The sequence below is a fragment of the Egretta garzetta genome, unplaced genomic scaffold (assembly GCF_000687185.1).
Source record: "Egretta garzetta isolate BGI_Z169 unplaced genomic scaffold, ASM68718v1 scaffold498, whole genome shotgun sequence".
NCBI lineage: Eukaryota > Metazoa > Chordata > Aves > Pelecaniformes > Ardeidae > Egretta > Egretta garzetta.
Window position 1 is genome coordinate 400,014 of NW_009260494.1, and position 5,770 is coordinate 405,783.

At 42.1% G+C, this 5,770-nt stretch overlaps 1 protein-coding gene across 1 annotated transcript in view; it reads right to left on the reverse strand.

Annotated features, from left to right (window-relative positions):
- LOC104131240 (speckle type BTB/POZ protein) overlaps positions 1-5,770 on the reverse strand; it is a 34,331-nt gene that overhangs the window by 28,238 nt on the left and 323 nt on the right. The gene's annotated exons all lie outside the window — the stretch shown is intronic.

Here is a 5,770-nt window from a genome sequence, read left to right on the forward strand (position 1 = left end):
GGGTTTCGTCTGAAACCTCTTCACCCGCGGAGGAGGCGTTAGGGGAGATGGGAGGGTGTACGTTTCTCTTGCTGTTGTGGCGTGGCCTGCTTTCACCTTTCCTCCCCGCTCCTTTGAGGGTCCGGCTCAGTGTTGTGTAGCAGACATACAAACGGTTCTTCCCCCTTCTCTCGCTTCAGGCTGGATCGTGGGCCTCTTCAGCGCGGGGTCCCCAGTGCTTGTGAAGAATGGCTCACCGCACTCCGCACAATGAGAAGTTTTTGCCATGTTTGAGGATGACTGGTGAGGTTTTTTTCAAGGCACGGGATTATAAAGCAAACATGCTTTATGTCTGTTACTCAGGGGTCTAGATCAAGAGCTTAAGGGAGACCTTGTAGACCTTCCAGTACCTACAAGGGGGTTATCAAGCAAATGGAGCCAGGTGCTTCATAGGGGTGCATGGCAGGAAGATGTGAAACAAAAGTGAAAAGAAGAGAGATTTGGACTGGATGCAAGAAATTCAATGAGCATTGGGACAGGTTGCCCAGGAAGCCTATGCAGTCTCTGTTGGAGGTTTTCAAGGCCTGATTAAATAAAGCCTCGAGCAACCTTGTCACATCTTGTCAGTGACCCTGCTTTGAGCAGGTTGGACCAGATGATGCCCTGAAGTCCCTTCCACCGAAATTATCCTGTGATCCGGAGATCTCTTTTATAGAAGACTCTTCTCTTGTTCTAATTTGTAATGGTTTGCAATCAGAGGAAGCGAAACTTCCATTGTTAGTAGTCCTTAATTATGTAAATGTTTGTAGAGAAGTTTATCTGGAGCTAGCCTTTCTTCCCTGCCAGTTTCAGCCTCAGTGAATTTACACGCAAAGCGCCCCAATGACCAAGTTAGCCAGGTTACATAATACATATCACAGCTACACTTATTTAAATGAAATTCAAATTAAAAGAATATTGCCTGGTTTACTGCTAGCATTGTCTGCAGCATCCTGGGTTTTCTTGGCAAGCATCTCATCCAAATCATGACCAGTTCTTGGACCCTGCTTCATTCTTTCATTTCACAAACTGCTGCCCATGGTGACAAAACAGCAGGTAATGCTGCATTGTAATGAAGACATGCCATAAAACCGCCTCTTGGGAAGTACAGAATTGGTGTTAGCGTTTCTATTCTGGCTACACATTTCTCCTAGAAATTTATTTTCATACCCTATCTGTTACCCTGGGTTTTATATTCCCAATATAAACTGTGGATTTTTACTGATGTATTTATTCTCTTACACTTGAAGTACAAAAGGAAATTACAGTACCAGTTTAGAGAAAACAAAGGGAGTCCCACCTCCCCTCCTGCTTTAGAGTGCTTAGGCTGCGGAGTCATGATACAAGGGTTTCTAGGTAGAACAAAGAGAAATGTCCCCTTTAATTCAACACTGGCCATGTGTCACCTAGCAGTAGGGAGGTCAACCTCTTCTGCATTTTATAACATTCTCCTGATCAAAATTCTCTTGTTCCCAGGAAGTGGAAAAACAAATTGGGTATCTGTGAAAAATGAAGATTGAATTTCACCTCTCCTCCGTATGGAAAAGTTATTTAGGGTCAATTCTGTCCTCCTTGGTGGCAGACAGTAGTGAAATACTGTCACCCCTCACAAACCCTGCCTTCTGCCGTTCATACAATTCTGTGACAAAATGACTGGGCAATTCCTAGGTGCAGGTACTGCTTGAGCCTTGACAGTTTGCAGGGGGATGCGCTGGGAGGGGGTGTGTTTTGACACCAGTGTGCATCTGAGAGTCCCAAACTGTCAGATGCATTCACGTTGGGTATAATTCTCAGTATCACCTGAACAATCCAAGACAGGCTGGTTTTTTTCTGCATGGCAAGAAGCAGTAAACGCCACTGTACGTACGGGTTTGGAGGTGCTGCTTTTGTGTGTATGTAAGGTTGATTTTTACATGAAGCTGATTGATTAAACTGATGTCCCTGGAAGGATTGTGTGCAAGAATTTTAAATAGCTCCTGCTTTTTAATATTCACTTCCTCTTTGGTTTTAATTATTTTGTCCCTACGTTTTCCCTTTCAATTTACTAAAAATCTAGAAATGTAATTAGAGAGAGGCTGAACTCGGAGAAAGCTGCCAGCATTTCTACATCATGATTAAATATATCAGCCATCCCTTTAGTGAGAGGCTGAAAAACAGGATTCTCATAATTATCTCCCTGTTATCCAGGAAAGAATCTGCAACACGTACGGATACAGAGTTATTGAAAATGCAGCACTAATTAAAATCTCATATAGGCGCCTGATGATCGGGAGAGGATGAAAACACAGTTATTTAATTATTTCCTGTATTTGCTATCTTTGTTACAAAAACAAACAAAACCCTCCTAAACAAAACCCATCCCCAATCACTGGGGAGACTTAATGAGGCTTTTAGATATCAACAGTCACACAAACATCGCGAGTTACTTGATTCATCTCTGCCTACGCCAGCAAGGCGCCGGTGTAGCTTGCTTTCCATAGGTAACGCAAAGGGAACGCTGTGGTGCAGTCACAGCCATTGCTTGGTCTAGGACATGGCTACCGTTTGTCTGTTTTAAATTTAAGACAGAAAAAGAATCTTGATATTACAGACTTTTATGGTTTCATTGTGAAATAGAAGTATTTGTGTCACGGCCAATTTAAAATCTAGTATCCAACAGGTTATCCTTCCAGCCTGACTTCTGCTAGGGTACCTCATCCTCTGGACAATGTCACGCTCTCACCTAGCCCAGTACAAAGCCTACGTTATTATTTATCTTGTCAAAGGAGTCTAAGCTTTGGCACGAGCAGAGCACACTAGAGGACAGTAAGTGCTGATACGGTTTGCAATGAAAGGAAAAGCTCCTGAGATACTGGCTTCTTTGAACTGTGTAAGTCTGAGGATCCTCCAGGGAAAGGAGACTGGCGAGCTTTTTCTTCTGCAACCCTTTTCCTCAAAATTTAATTTGCAACAGAATAGCGAGTACCGAGCTAGAGGGAGTCCAGTATCCCCCCTTCTCCATCACTGGAGATGAACTCATCGTCAGTGCTGCATGGAATAGGAGGGTAAGCTGAGTACTACCCATCTTTTAAAACTTCTAGAAGCGTAGAGAAGTAGCTTATTCATATAAAAAAAAAAAAAAAAAAGACAAAATTGGGAAACCAGTTGCTTCCACTTTCAAAGCAGAAATCCAGAAGAGTATAGGAATCAGGTGGGTTTGGGGCATCCAGGCTCAAAACTGGGACTGAAAACAAATCCTTTTCAACACATGTATAAAATTACAGGTACCTATGTTTTTCGGGTACTGCCTTTCTGATCTGAAGGTTCACGTAAGCGTCGCCAGTTTCTGGTTATGGATGTGCTCAAAACCATCATTGTCTGAGCACTTCAGCAATGAGCTCCTACTTCCATTACATTCGGATCCGTAGCACCTATGTCCCCTGGAGCACGAAAAGATGAATTTGCTCTAGCACAGCCGCCACATCCATACAGCGCTGAATTCAGTAGGAACACGAGGACCATTGGCACTGCTACGCGCAAGCGCCTGCTGCTAGCGCTGGGATAGCCTCCTTTTCCACACACAAACCATTCTCAGGTCCGAGTTCACCGCTACGCGTATTTCTTCTCAGAATTTGCTTTCCTGACTTCAAAATACTGTAAGATAACTTAGCCACTGTTGCTGCGGTTAGAAACTTTTATTTGTGAGAAGACAAACATTGTTTAAAAAATCTTGACCTCCTTTGGAAAAACTCTGACTTGGAGATTTTAATTGCAGGGAATCTGTTCATAGTGCTATTTTTACATCTATTGGAAAAGTATCAAAGCTAATTTTTTAGAAGAGGAAATTATACTTTAAAATGCACTATTGTGAGAAAGTGACTCCCTAACGTCTTTGAGTTGGTGCTTTGTTTCTCGTTAGAAGCATCTCCTGCCTTCCCTGATGAGCCTGCTCTTGTTTTCAGTGCTGGTTTGCTTTAAGATGCTTTTGATCCTGCATTCATTAAAACCTGATCCTGCTGCTTCCCACCAGCCCTAATGGTCTGTGAAATTATTTTCCTTTCTCCAAGACTCTGTTAACTCTGCTGGCACCTGCAGAGTAGAGGAGCTCAGAACACTCTCAAAAGTCCTCTGACTTATTCAAACCAGCTTTTCTCCACAAACAAGAATTAACCTTCAGTGTTATCACAGCAATCTTCCTTGGTGGAGAAGCAGGAGGACTGCAACAGAGTCGAAAGGTTTTTATCACTGCTGTTTTCCCCTTCTACAGGTACAGAGAGATAATTGGACAAAAGACTTGAAAATCGAGAATAAGATTCGTTCTGTGTAATAGAGCATGAAAGTACGAATGAGCACGAAGGGCTCAAACAGCTAAAAAGAAAAAAAGGAAGTAAATCCAGTAAGAACAAAGTAGGGAACAATGAGGCAAAGTGATGCAGTAAAGGAAAAACATATTTGCAGTCTGGGCCTTGCAGGGGATAACGACAGCGAAGGGAAATGCAGGATTTTTCACGTATCCACAAACTAAGAGTTTTTCAGTTACGTGGCATCAGGATTCATAGCTGGATGACAGTTCAGTCTTGTTCTATTTTTTAATGCTGGTAGAAGAGAGGAGAGGTCTCCAAATTCGTGCTTTCAACACAGCGATAAAGATTAGTATTAGCTGTCTATATGTACTTTATTGCACAAATTCCAGCAAGTATTGCGACTTAAATATTGCTACTCGAGAACATTCTTGCAGAACTGAAGAGCTTAATGTGGAGCTAATCAGTTCTTTGTTTGTGCCTTCTCATTAGCAATGTCCTGCAATGACTATTACGGCATTAAATTACTGCAACCAAAATGGCAGTAATGAGTATTCAGATGTTTAATTTCATTTGAAGATGCACTCAGTTATTGCACAGAAAATTGTTTTCTAGAACAGTGATTTCAAAACCAAGCATTCAGAAGCCATGAAGACCAACAAAAGTAAGGTCGTCCCTGCAGGATTTTGGTCCTATTGTAGAGATCTCTGTGCTGTAGACTTTAATTGTGTGACCCCATTATCTTTAACCCCATTTCCTAAGGAGACAACGCTGATGTTGTCTGATGTTCCTGCCTTCACACCCCGTCCCTCAGTCACGTCTAACTCGGCAGGGTTTTCCAACCAAGTTAAAAAGAAGAAGCGGGGGCCCCAAAGACCATTGCATTCTGCCCCATGCCGTCAGAGTGGGGGTTGCCAATTCCAGCGCTTACAGAACTATTTTTTGTTCCACTGGACTGTGCTATCCCTTTCTGTGCCTGGATAAGTTTATAGATGATGAAATGAAATGTTGCATCCTCTATGCGTTCCCAAGAGTTATGTCACTCACACTCCCTAAAATACTTACTGACTGCAAAAATAATTAATTTCTTCCTGGGCATTTCCTCAGTTATCAGGTAACGATGTCTTGCCTCTTAGAAGTATTAATGAAGCTCTCTTAACCAGCACCTCTGTGATTCTAAGCAAGAATATGCTTCATGCAATATAGACAGAGGGAAAAAAAGACATCTTGAAATTTATCAAACCCTGTCTTCTGAAGACTTTTTTTTTTTCTCCTTTAAAACAGGTTTATTGCTCATAGGAACTTTGGAAATAGGCAGTGAGCTTACCGAAGTAACTGAACTGTGATGATGAAGAAGGAATTACAAGCATTCAGGATCCTATGTGTGCAGAAATACACATGAAGAATGAAAATGACATTGCAAGCCCTGCAGAAGAACATGGCAAAAGAAAGGAAAAAAAAAAGCATTCCTG